The sequence below is a fragment of the Gopherus evgoodei genome, chromosome 3 (assembly GCF_007399415.2).
Source record: "Gopherus evgoodei ecotype Sinaloan lineage chromosome 3, rGopEvg1_v1.p, whole genome shotgun sequence".
NCBI classification, from domain to species: Eukaryota; Metazoa; Chordata; order Testudines; family Testudinidae; genus Gopherus; species Gopherus evgoodei.
In genome coordinates this window covers 192,001,972-192,013,891 of record NC_044324.1, presented here as the reverse complement: position 1 = coordinate 192,013,891, position 11,920 = coordinate 192,001,972, and the positions used below count along the sequence as shown (strand labels likewise).

The 11,920-nt window shown below is 39.8% G+C and overlaps 1 protein-coding gene across 2 annotated transcripts in view; it reads right to left on the bottom strand.

Annotated features, from left to right (window-relative positions):
- The window catches only part of ASB3 (ankyrin repeat and SOCS box containing 3), a 117,347-nt gene that overhangs the window by 104,935 nt on the left and 492 nt on the right, over positions 1-11,920 (bottom strand). For both annotated transcript variants that reach the window (XM_030557734.1, XM_030557736.1), the window contains exon 2: positions 11,371-11,441. The gene's annotated coding sequence lies outside the window, so the exon portion shown is untranslated. The remainder of the gene's footprint in view (positions 1-11,370; positions 11,442-11,920) is intronic.

Genomic DNA, 11,920 nt, shown 5'->3' with positions numbered 1-11,920 from the left:
AAAATGTTTGCCTACATCAATGTATCAAGATCCTTTAAAAAAAGTTATTCCCTTTGACGTGGAGAATAAATACTCACAAAATGTTAATTGGATACTTTAATGTTCCCAAAATGTTACGTAAACACTGCAAAGGGACACTGATTTTTGTTTTCAAAAAGGCCAGCATTTCCTTTCCTGTGCATATCTGGGCTTTCAATACACGGTTGTAAATTTAAAGCGTACATCAGATGGAGTTGTAAAATCTATGCAGTTTCATTAATTTTTCTCTCTTCAGTCAAAGGCTTATTTTTGTTTGTCATGAGATGGTGGGGGGAAGTGTATAAATCCCTTTATCAGTTCAAGAACTCCCTAATCACATCAATGATGATACTCTTAAATACTATGCTTATTTAAGCACTAGTGTTGGGGCATTGGGCTTCTGTATGGCTCTAAGTTGGGTAATTTAATTTTATTCATCTCCAGAACACTGTTGGTTCAATCTCTTTTCCAGATTCATAATAGTTGCAATAATACCTGTAATGATACATTCCATTTTGTGCATATAACTTCAGTACAATAAAATGCTTTGCGTATTTATTTAATGGAGTTGGAGACAGATTTTCAGAAATTTTACTTTCGTACTGAACAGACTCAACTATGAGGGACATTTTCAAAATACCAGAATATTATGACAATAAATGCCTTGGTTATGATACTTACTTCCTTTTGTAAAGCATGTTGAAATATGATGATAGAAAGTGCCACGTAAGAGCTAGGTATTATTATGTTCATAGAAAACCGTCAGATTAGCAATGTCAACATAGCAGTTAAAGCACTGGAGTTAAAGCTCTTTTTTCCCTTTGCTGCATAGGGGTTAGAAACAATACATTTAGGGAAGAAGACATACTCAATGCTATGCCTCACGATTGCTTTCAAAACAAGGTCCATTACATGGAGCTGAATATGCGATCAGAGCAGTTCTTTACCACAAGCCATTTTATACATATCTTCTGTATATTATGTGCTTGATATTTTTTCCTTTTGGTTAATGTTGTGTCTAATTTTTGTGTCAAAGGTAGAGATTTTAATCCTAGCCTAAATATGTTTGTATTACAAAAAAAACAAAACTCCACTAATCTACCTCTAAACTCCTTTCCAAAACAATGACTGAGGAGACAGCATAAAGGTCTAAGTGTTAGATTTTGACTCCCTGGCACCACAGGTTCAAATCCCAAAATGGTCACCTGTGAAACTGATTAAACAAATACTATGCAGTTTGTGTAGAACAACAGTCTTATCTGATATGCATGGTCCTTTTGTAAGAGGAGCTTGCCCTGCTATTGGTCAAGACCATCCCCTAGTGTTGTACCTGGGGAGCTCTACAATAAAAGAAGTTATATAAATTTAAGTTATTTTGTAAAAATTCAGATGAGTACAGGAATTGCAATGACGACAGAACTCACCTTTATTTGTGCTGCAAAGTGAAGTTAGAAGGCAGCGTGTTATATACGCGTAAGCCTTTTCTATGCCTGAAATTCTGTAACATGATCACTAAAAATGCTCCACCATATATAAAGACAGTTATTAAAATGTATAATTACAGCACTAGATGAATATGCAATCTAAATCTTTAACCTGAAACTGCAATATAATATTTTTTCCATCTTCTCAGACTCTTACTAACATTTAACAGAGAGGTGCTTCACATCTACCTTTGCTGGTGTCTACTGTAAACCAGAGAAACCAGAAAACTTTGCTCCAATTTACTTGTAAATTTGCCCTGCTTGTTATGAGGAAAAATATGAAAAAGCAGAAAAGATCTGCAGTTATGAGATTCTTTATACTTCCCTAATAACAAATTCATTTTCTTGCTTTTTTCTTTCAAATTCTTCCCTGCCTCACATTTCCTGCAGATGAACAGGAAACAAAGCAGATAAAAGCTAGGTGAGCAGACAACTGAAAAGACAGTGAAGTGATTAGATTCTTTCATTTACTCAAGATCATATTGCCTTCCACACACAAGTACAACACACAGACCCCTTGAGGATACTAGAAATTATTTATAAGAACCATTATTATTATTATTATTATTATTATTATTACTACTACTACTACTACTACTACCACCACCTATGTGTATTATCATAGCACCTAGGAACCCAAGTCAGTGAAAGCAGGAAGGAGACAAACGATGAATACTACAAGGAAACAGTGTGATAATACTTGTTGGTATGATACCTAGTGGTCTCAAAACACCAGTGGCCTAAGCATTGTCAAGTTTTTTGTAGGCATCATGGCAAAGAGTTTAAGGACAGGTTTGAAGGAGAACAATGAAGTGACTTAGCAGATGTTTGTAGGGCATTCCTCCTACATGAGGGGCAGCACATGAGAAAACATGAAGATGCTTGTTTTTAAATTTAACAAGTGGGCAATGGAGGCTCTCATCATGGGCAACTGTAAGCAGAAGTCAAGTTCTTAATACTAAATGAGAAAGGATAGGTAGGCTGTGAAGGGCCTGGAATATAACAATAAATAGCATAGTTTGATGCAATAGAGAAGAGGGAAGTGCAGTGGAGCGATGCAAAAAGAGAGGTGATGTAGTTCAAGTGAGAGTGCAGAAGCATTCTGAATGGATGTGAGTGGGGCAAGATTGCATTTGTCAAGGCCAGACAAAAGTAGGTAGCAGTAATTGAGGCTCAAGATGAGAGCCTAGACAAGAATTTTAGCTGCATGGATGATGGATAGAAAAGGCCATATCTTAAAGAGAGGTTATGCAGAAAGAATCTGCAAGACTTGGACATCAGCTGGGTGTGAGGACCTAGAGAGAAGTCCTAATTGAAGAGAACACCCAGGTTACAGGCCTGAGTGACAGGCAGGATGGTGGTGTTGTCCAGGAAGGGCTTGCAGCGGGGAGAGATTAAGAGCTCTGTTTTAGCCACATTGAGCATGAACTAACAGCTACACATCCAAAGATGATGTAGAGAGACAGGCTGAGACTTTAGCTTTGACAGAAGCTGACAAGTCTGGAGCAGGTAGGTAGATCTGCAAGTACTCTGCACAGAAATACTAGTTGAATTTGTTTTCAGATGAGGTTGAACAAACAAACAAGATGTGGAGGGAGAGGAGATGGGGACCAAGGACAGGGCTATGTGCCAGGATGAGGAGGAATACCCCAAAGGACATAATGAAGGGGCAATCAAAGTGGCCCATAAAATTCTTTACACACAAAAGGTTATCATTTAGGCTTAAGGTCATTATGCAAGAGGCAATTACTGAAGTTGGGAAGATCCAACTTTTTAAGGGCAAGAAAGAAGAAAATCTGGAAAACAGCAATCGTTTATTAACTAAGGGGGAGGAGAATGTTTTTATAAAGACTTCAGTGCTCATGTACCCTTTCCTCAACTCTTCCCATATTCTCATATTTATTCCCTGTATTTTCTCTTATTGTAAGCGTACATAAAGGCACTAACTAGAAGCTGACAATCTGATGAAGGTCTGTTTTAGGCAGGGTTGACTAACAGTCTAGTTTGACCATACAGAAGAATGTAGTGTTCAATATCTTTTAAGCACTGATAAAAATGTAGAAAATGAGAAGCAATGAAATTAGCACACTCAAACACATTTTTCTCATTAGAAACATAGAACTATGAGCTCTGAGAGTTGAGAGATGTACCACTGCAACTAGTAGAACTGTTGGCGTGAATCTTAAAAGGTGGCACTCCTACTATCAATCCTACAGACGTACACTTCAAATCTAAACAAAATAAAAGTTGCTTCCCCTTGCAAATGTATTACGTGTTGAAAAAGTTAATCTGAAATATGAAAGGATAAATGATACCCTTCTGAACTTTACTTAAAATAGCCTGAACAATTTACTGTCTTTGTGTAGTAAAGAACACCTTAGGTCAATATTACTTTGTTTTAAAAGCTAAAGCATCACAGCCCAAAAATAGTCATGTCATGCTGTCCTCCAGCACCAATAGCTGATAATCATTCAGTACAACATCACGTCATCAGTTTAATGAAATCAGATCTGCATCCCTTCCAATTCCATCCATCCTTTCTTAACTTCTGGTGAAAAACTGACATAGCCAGTGTCTGGGCTAAGCTCCATTTACAAGGTAAGAGGCAGAGTAGGGAGGCTGAGAAATTAAATGCAGCAGCTCCCCCACCAGAACTGTTTGTCTAGTGCTTTCTGTTTTGTCTGATGATGTAGATGTATGCTTGCATGGGGGAGGGATAGTTCAGTGGTTTGGGCACTGGCCTGCTAAACCCAGGGTTGTGAGTTCAATCATTGAGGGGGGCCTCTTAGGGATCTAGGGCAAAAATCTGTCTGGGGACTGGTCCTGCTTTGAGCAGGGGGCTGGACCAGATGACCTCTTGAGGTCCTTTCCACTCCTGATCTTCTATGATTCCACTCACAGTGCTGCAGGGTCCCAGATATTTGAACAGAAAAGTGAGCCACACAGCTTTAGGAGTAACAGGTTGTGAAGCACCTGGGACATTCAAATATCTTAGCTCTGGAAATTATGACACAGTAATTATGATTTCCTGACTTACTTTTAAATTGTAAATCTCTATAATCCAAAACAGAACAAAATACATATTTCTGTAATACAAGTGACTGTAAATGAATGACCGGGACAAAATTTCAAAACAGGTAGAAGTCCTCACGTAAAAATGTACACACAATTATGCCTACAAATGTGAGTAAACAATTAGAGCAAGGAATTTGAATATCCTGTTGTCGGAAAAGAAGCATGTGCATGCATTTTTGTCTGCAGACTTCTGGTCTTTTTAGAAATGTAACCCTTAAACACTTACTGCAAATGTTTTTTAATAAGTTTTTCAAAATTCACTTAGAATAATTTCCCAGTCATTCTAAATTCCCATTTATGAAGGATACAACTCAACTGCATCTTTCTTTCCCTCAAGAGAAGTGAGTGCTACAAAACAATTATATTTGTTAATTTAATCTCTTCTAGACAATTTATTAATTTTAGGACTCAGCTGACTTCCTTTTTCCATCTTCCTTTATTGTCAGATACTATATTTGGTTAACCTGTTTATGTGCATCTTCCATGTAAACACTGACCCTTCCTAATTTTGAGGTTCTTAATGCTGTTCCCCTTTCAGTTTAACTCTCACCAAATTCAAGTTGAGTTAGTCTCTCTTGAAGACTACGTGCTCACTTACTCACAAAAGCTGTATAGCTCTAACTATACAGATGTAGTTAAAGTGGGTGAAGTGAATGCAGTTATACTGAGATAAATGTGATTGTACCATTACTCCTTATTTTCATGTGGGAAAGAAAATAAGCTATATTGGTATAAGGCACCTGTATATCAATTTAACTGAGTCCATACTAGGATTTGTACCAATATAACTATTTTGGTAAAAATTCACACTTGTATCTGAAATATTTATACCAGTATAACTTTCAAGTTTAGACCAGACTTGATTGCTAATGAGGTACAAAATGTGACAATTGACATGCGGAAACATTTTGCACTTATTTTGCACTGGTGTAAATGATTGTGCAGGACCATGATGAACAAGACACTAGTCAGATTGTAAGAGGCAATATACCCAGTATTTTTATTTTATTTTTATAGTTACAATTCACAAATACAAAACTCTCTTTTTTAAAAGAAAGAACTCTTGCTGGAATATACCAAGAGAAGATCTAACATCAGCAACACCTCCTGTGACAAACTGTCAGAGTTGCATGGGATCACTCTCTACACAAGAAATAAGATTCCTGAATGCTGACCGAATTGGAAGCGATTTTACATCACAATGTGTTAGGTAAGGGGCTAAAAACTTTAGGCTGGGGATGTGCAAGAGGCCAGTCTATGGACCTGTGAATTTCAGGCCAGCAGAGCTGTGAGAATCAGATAGGAACATTACTGCATTGTCCCTCAGATATTCCTAGTGACATGCACAAAACAATGTTATATTCTCAGAGAAAATTGGGGCCTTGGTTGCATTTACAGCTGCTGCTGTTGTACAAGATGGAATATAAAGCAGAAGGGCTATGGGTGAAAATCAGAGCCCTCAGACCAGCTTGTCATTGCCCCAGGTTGGGAAGAATCCTCATCACATACCCTTGGTGATGATTCAGGAAAAACTCATGCCTGGATAGCTCAGTGAATTGGCCATATTGACGGGTCCTTTCAACACTAAATCAGAAGTCTATAATAAGATTTGTAGTAAGTACAGTAAGACAGCTGTTTGGTGCATTACACAAATCAGATTTATCACATTTTCAGTGGACAGCTATCCAGACAGTTAAAAATTAACCTCATAATGCCTATCATTGCTGCCCAGTTCCTCACACATGCTAAAAATCAAACAGAAATGGAATCTGAACTTGTCTCTCTCTACAGTTGTCTTAAAACAGAGTTGAGGAACATAATCAAGGTTGCGTGAGGCAAAACACTCTCATTGCTCATGATCTATCTGTTCTGTGGTTAGGAGACTTTGGTTTCCAGTATTGGCAGGCTGGCACCTTGTAGAAGGGAGGTATGCCCTTTTAAAAAGTTTATTTTTTAGCAACCAAAAAAAGGGTTCATAATGTTAGAGCTACTGAGGCCTCCTTCCTTTATGATTTTTTTTCTGCCCTCATTCTTAACTACTACTAGCAACTTTTCCATGAAAATACCTTTAAAAGCTTATCTCCGCTTGCTTATTCCTCATCTAAGGTCACAATCATAAGAACATAAGAATGGCCGTATTGGGTCAGACCAAAGGTCCATCCAGCCCAGTATCCTGTCTGCCGACAGTGGCCAATGCCAAGTGCCCCAGAGGGAGTAAACCTAACAAGTAATGATCAAGTGATCACTCTCCTGCCGTCCATCACCACCCTCTGACAAACAAAGGCTAGGGACGCCACTCCTTACCCATCCTGCCTAATAGCCATGAATGGACTTAACCACCATGAATTTATCCAATTATCTTTTAAACCCTGTTATAGTCCTACCCTTCACAACCTCCTCAAGCAAGGAGTTCCACAAGTTGACTGTGCGCTGTGTGAAGAAGAACTTCCTTTTATTTGTTTTAAACCTGCTGCCCATTAATTTCATTTGGTAGCCCCTAGTTCTTATATTATGGGAACAAGTAACTTTTCCTTATTCACTTTCTCCACATCACTCATGATTTTATATACCTCTATCATATCCCCCCTTAGTCTCCTCTTTTCCAAGCTGAAAAGTCCTAACTTCTTTAATCTCTCCTCATATGGGACCTGTTCCAAACCCCTAGTCATTTTAGTTGCCCTTCTCTGAACCTTTTCTAATGCCAGTATATATCTTTTTTTAGATGAGGAGACCACATCTGTACGCAGTATTCAAGATGTGAGTGTACCATGGATTTACAGAAGTGTGACAAAGTTCCTCCTTTACCTTGGTGGGTCCTGCGCTTATTGGCAGATTTGCTCACCTCAGTGATCTTCCCCACAGTCTAGGTCAACTACTCCTGTGTCTGATCAGGAGTTGGGAGGACTGGGGGGAACCCGGGCCCACCCTCTACTCCAGGTTCCAGCCCAGGGCCCTGTGGACTGCAGCTGTCTATAGTGCCTCCTGTAACAGCTGCATGGCAGCTACAATTCCCTGGGCTACTTCCCCATGGCCTCCTCCAACACCTTCTTTCTCCTCACCACAGGACCTTCCTCCTGGTGTCTGATAATGCTTGTACTCCTTAGTCCTCCAGCTGCACACCCTCTCACTCTCAGCTCCTTGCACCTCTTGCTCCCAGCTCCTCACATGCACTTCTGCTCCTCTGGCTCCTCTCTGCCTGACTGGAGTGAGCTCCTTTTTAAACCCAGGTGCTCTGATTAGCCTGCCTTGATTGGCTGCAGGTGTCCTAATCAGCCTCTCTGCCTTCATTGGTTCTAGCAGGTTCCCAATTACTCTAGTGCAGCCCCTGCTCTGGTCATTCAGGGAACAGAAAACTACTCATCCAGTGACCAGTATATTTGCCCTCTACTAGACTCCTGTACCCCACTGGTTTGGGTCTGTCACAAAGGGCAATAAGATATTCTCCATCTTATTCTCTATCCCTTTTTTAATGATTCCTAACATCCTGTTTGCTTTTTTGACTGCCGCTGCACACTGCATGGACATCTTCAGAGAACTATCCACGATGACTCCAAAATCTTTTTCTTAATTACTGTAGCTAAATTAGCCCCCCATCATATTTTATGTTTAGCTGGGGTTATTTTTCCCCCAATGTGCATTACTTTACATTTATCCACATGAAATTTCATTTGCCATTCTGTTGCCCAGTTTTGTGAGATCTTTTGGAAGTTCTTCACAGTCTGCTTTGGTCTTAACTATCTTAAGCAGTTTAGTATCATCTGCAGACTTTGCCACCTCACTTTTTACCCCTTTCTCCAGATCATTTATGAATAAGTTGAACAGGATTGGTCCTAGGGCTGACCCTTGGGGAACAACACTAGTTACCCCTTTCCATTCTGAAAATTTACCATTTATTCCTACCCTGTCTTTTAAACCAGTTCTCAATCCATGAAAGGATCTTCCCTCTTATCCCATGACAACTTAATTTACGTAAGAGCCTTTGGTGTGGGACCTTGTCAAAGGCTTTCTGAAAATCTAAGTACACTATGTCTCTGGATCCCCCCTGTCCACATGTTTGCTGATCCCTTCTAAGAACTCTAATAGATTAGTAAGACATGATATCCGCTTACAGAAACCATGTTGACCTTTGCCCAATAATTCTCTGCATATGTCATTAATCGCCTTCACAGCAACTGGCTGTGATGTGTTTCATTTAGTGGGCTGTTGTCTTCCTCTTTCCCCCTCTCTATAGGAATTCCCCGAGGCTCTGTCCTTGGCTACCTCCTCTTCTACAAGCATAGCTTTGACTATCATCTTATAGAAGTGACTCACCAGTCTACCTTTCTAGCTCATCTTCCTCTATTCACTCTAGTATCTTATCTTGATACCTTGTCATTCATATACAGCGCATCAGTGAAAACTCCACCAAGCCAAAACAGCCACCTTCCACCATCCTTTCTCCCCCTCCTTTAACACTGTGGAAATCACCATCATCATTCTAGTTGCTCAGGACTATAACCTGAACGATACCTTTGCCTCAACTCTCTCTCTCTAAGCCCACACATTCAGGCCATATCTAAATGTTGCTGCTTCTTTCTACACAGCATCTTTAAGACCTGGCCTTTCCCCTCTCTCTGCACACCTAAAATTCTGATTCAAATTCCTGTCATTTTGCAACCAAACTACTATAACCTCTTCCCTTTTGGGCCTGACTCCCCTCAAACTTGCTCCCCTCAAGTCCACTCAAAATCTGCTCCTAAGATAGTCTTCCTCACTCCTCAACCTGACATCAACCCCTTTTTAGATCCTTCCCCTTACTTCCCCTTCACTTCCACATCAAACACAGACTTCTTTTCTGTACTTTTAAGGCCTTTAATAACCCAGGGCTTGCCTACACTAAAAAGTACACCAGTATAGTTAAAGCAGTACAACCTCCTTAGTGTGGATGCAGTTATATCAGTAAAAAGTTGCTAGAGAGATAAAGAGAGAGAGAGTATGCATAAATGCTATTCCTGTAAAATATACCAGTATAAATCACCTTTATAAAAGCATAATTGCATCCACACTAGAGTTTTTTCAGGTATAGATATTTCAGTAAAAAAGACACACTCCTAATCAAATTAGTTATATTGTAAATCTTAAGAGTAGACCAGGCTTTAGTCCTACCTTACCTAGTTGTTCTAACAACTTATTGAAAAATCTACCTTTGACTTTGCTCCAATGTTCTTAGTCTTTAATAGGAAAAGCTAACTGGCTGGTAGAGAACACCTTTGTACTTTCTCCCATGCCACCCCTTATGCAGGGGAAGAGTATATTATAAGCCATAAAGCTACCACACTTTATCCTCTTTAAAGCTCATCACTGCCATGACTCCTTCCAGGCATATGATGAGATCTGACTGTCTTCTCGTTCTTTCCTTTTCCTACTCTCTTAATCTTCCAGCTTCTTCACTCCTGTCATTCCTCACCCTGCTTCTATTTCCAATTAAAGCTATTTTTTAGAAAGTGTATCTAACAAAATTCTGCCAATTCTTCATCACATTCGTTTACTTGCATGTTATATCCCTAGAACTTATGCTCCACTTGTTCCGTTTCATTTAAACTGTAAGACCTCTAGGGCAAGGATTCTCTCTTATCTAGTGTCTAAGACAACAGGGCCCCTATCCTGAGTGGAGCCTCTGGGTGATACTATAATATTTAGTACTAACAACAGTGTAATAGAAAATGAAGATATAGATTAACTCTCAGTATCAAACTGAGCAGAGACAGAACAGAATGCTAAAGCAAGGCATACACTAGCCCTCAGCGGAAATGCCTATAATACTGAAATTCTGCTTGCAGCATCAGATCCATTACTGAATAGTACTGGAGACCAGAGTCTACCTAAAGAAAGAACATAAGACACCTTCTTTCTTCCCTCTCCCCCCTCCCCTCCTCCAAACTATATTAACTTAATTAAAAAGCAACTTGCAATGTGGGTGGATGGAGGGGCGGCTGTGAGGGGAGGGGGGAAGGGGGAGAGAATAATCAACAATGCACACAGGCTTCAGTCTCCATCACTCTTCAATGGCAGGTATGAAATGACCAGTACAACACATGCTATGGTGTTGCATCAAATAGGAAGTACTGAAAAAGTTCACATATATTCCAGAGAAGGGGCAGAGGAAAAGCAAGTGTGCAATTAATTAGAAGCATGCCAGGTACTCCTTAATGTGTTTATTTGGGGTGTTGGGTGCACACCAATAAATATTTCAATTCTAGTTTTTTAAAGAAATGTATTTCTACTGCACAAATTTGTAAAAACATGACATGATAAAATCTATTTAATTAAAAACAGCACAGATCTCAGAAAATATTTTATACTTTTAGATGTAAACAATAATGTAAGCTTAACAGATGATATTTACCATATAATAGCTAAATGCTCAATAGAACATACTTCTCCCCCTGCAGAATAATATAATATTTTACTATGTATTTATATAGCCCCCCCATCACAATAGCATCTGAACGCCTGATTTTAATATCATGCTGATGTAAATCAGAAGTAAAACAATTAATATTCTGATCACACATCAGCTTTACATTCATGTAACACTCTGGATAAGGCTCACTGTTTGGTCTTTAATCACTGCTACTAACATTATGATTAAACATTCTTACTGAGCCAACAGCCAGGGGACAGAGGCAGACCCCACTATGCTTGACAGTATTCTAATAAAAGAATAGTTCCACCAAGAGTCCATTTTTCAGCACAGGGCTTAAAAAAAACCTCTACAGTCCCTTTGGCTGTTTAAGTAAAACAGAGTACCTACCTGTTTGACACTTATCTAGTCTTCATTAGTGAACACGTCACTTCCACAGCCAGAGAGTCCCTAGGGATTACCTGTAACAATGGGCAGCAAAAAAAAGGCCAAGTTATTTTATTTTACTCCATTTGCTTAACATAAGGCTTCTATGAAGAGCTGAAAATCGCCAGCAAGCACAAAGAAAGTTTCCACTCCCCACCCACCCGCAGCCACATACATCAAAACAAACTCTGAAACCACTTCTGTGAGGTGCTGAGCGCCCTGGACTCCCACTGACTTCAGTGGAGATGAGGACACGCAGCATCTTTCAGGCTAACGACCAACTCTCACTACCTGCGTGTGCGCGCCAGAGAAGTTACACTTGCAATCCGAGGGCCGCTGACAGACCGACTAGAGACGATCTGTCTGTGCCCTGGTGCCAGCGCTGCCCGCTTGTCAGCCCTCCTCTGCCAGCTGAGGAGAACTTGGTCACATGAAGACCCAGAGGCAGAACATATTTCTGAACGTAACCAGGGGAATGTGATAATGAGCCACGCTGAGAGCCCGACCCCCGACC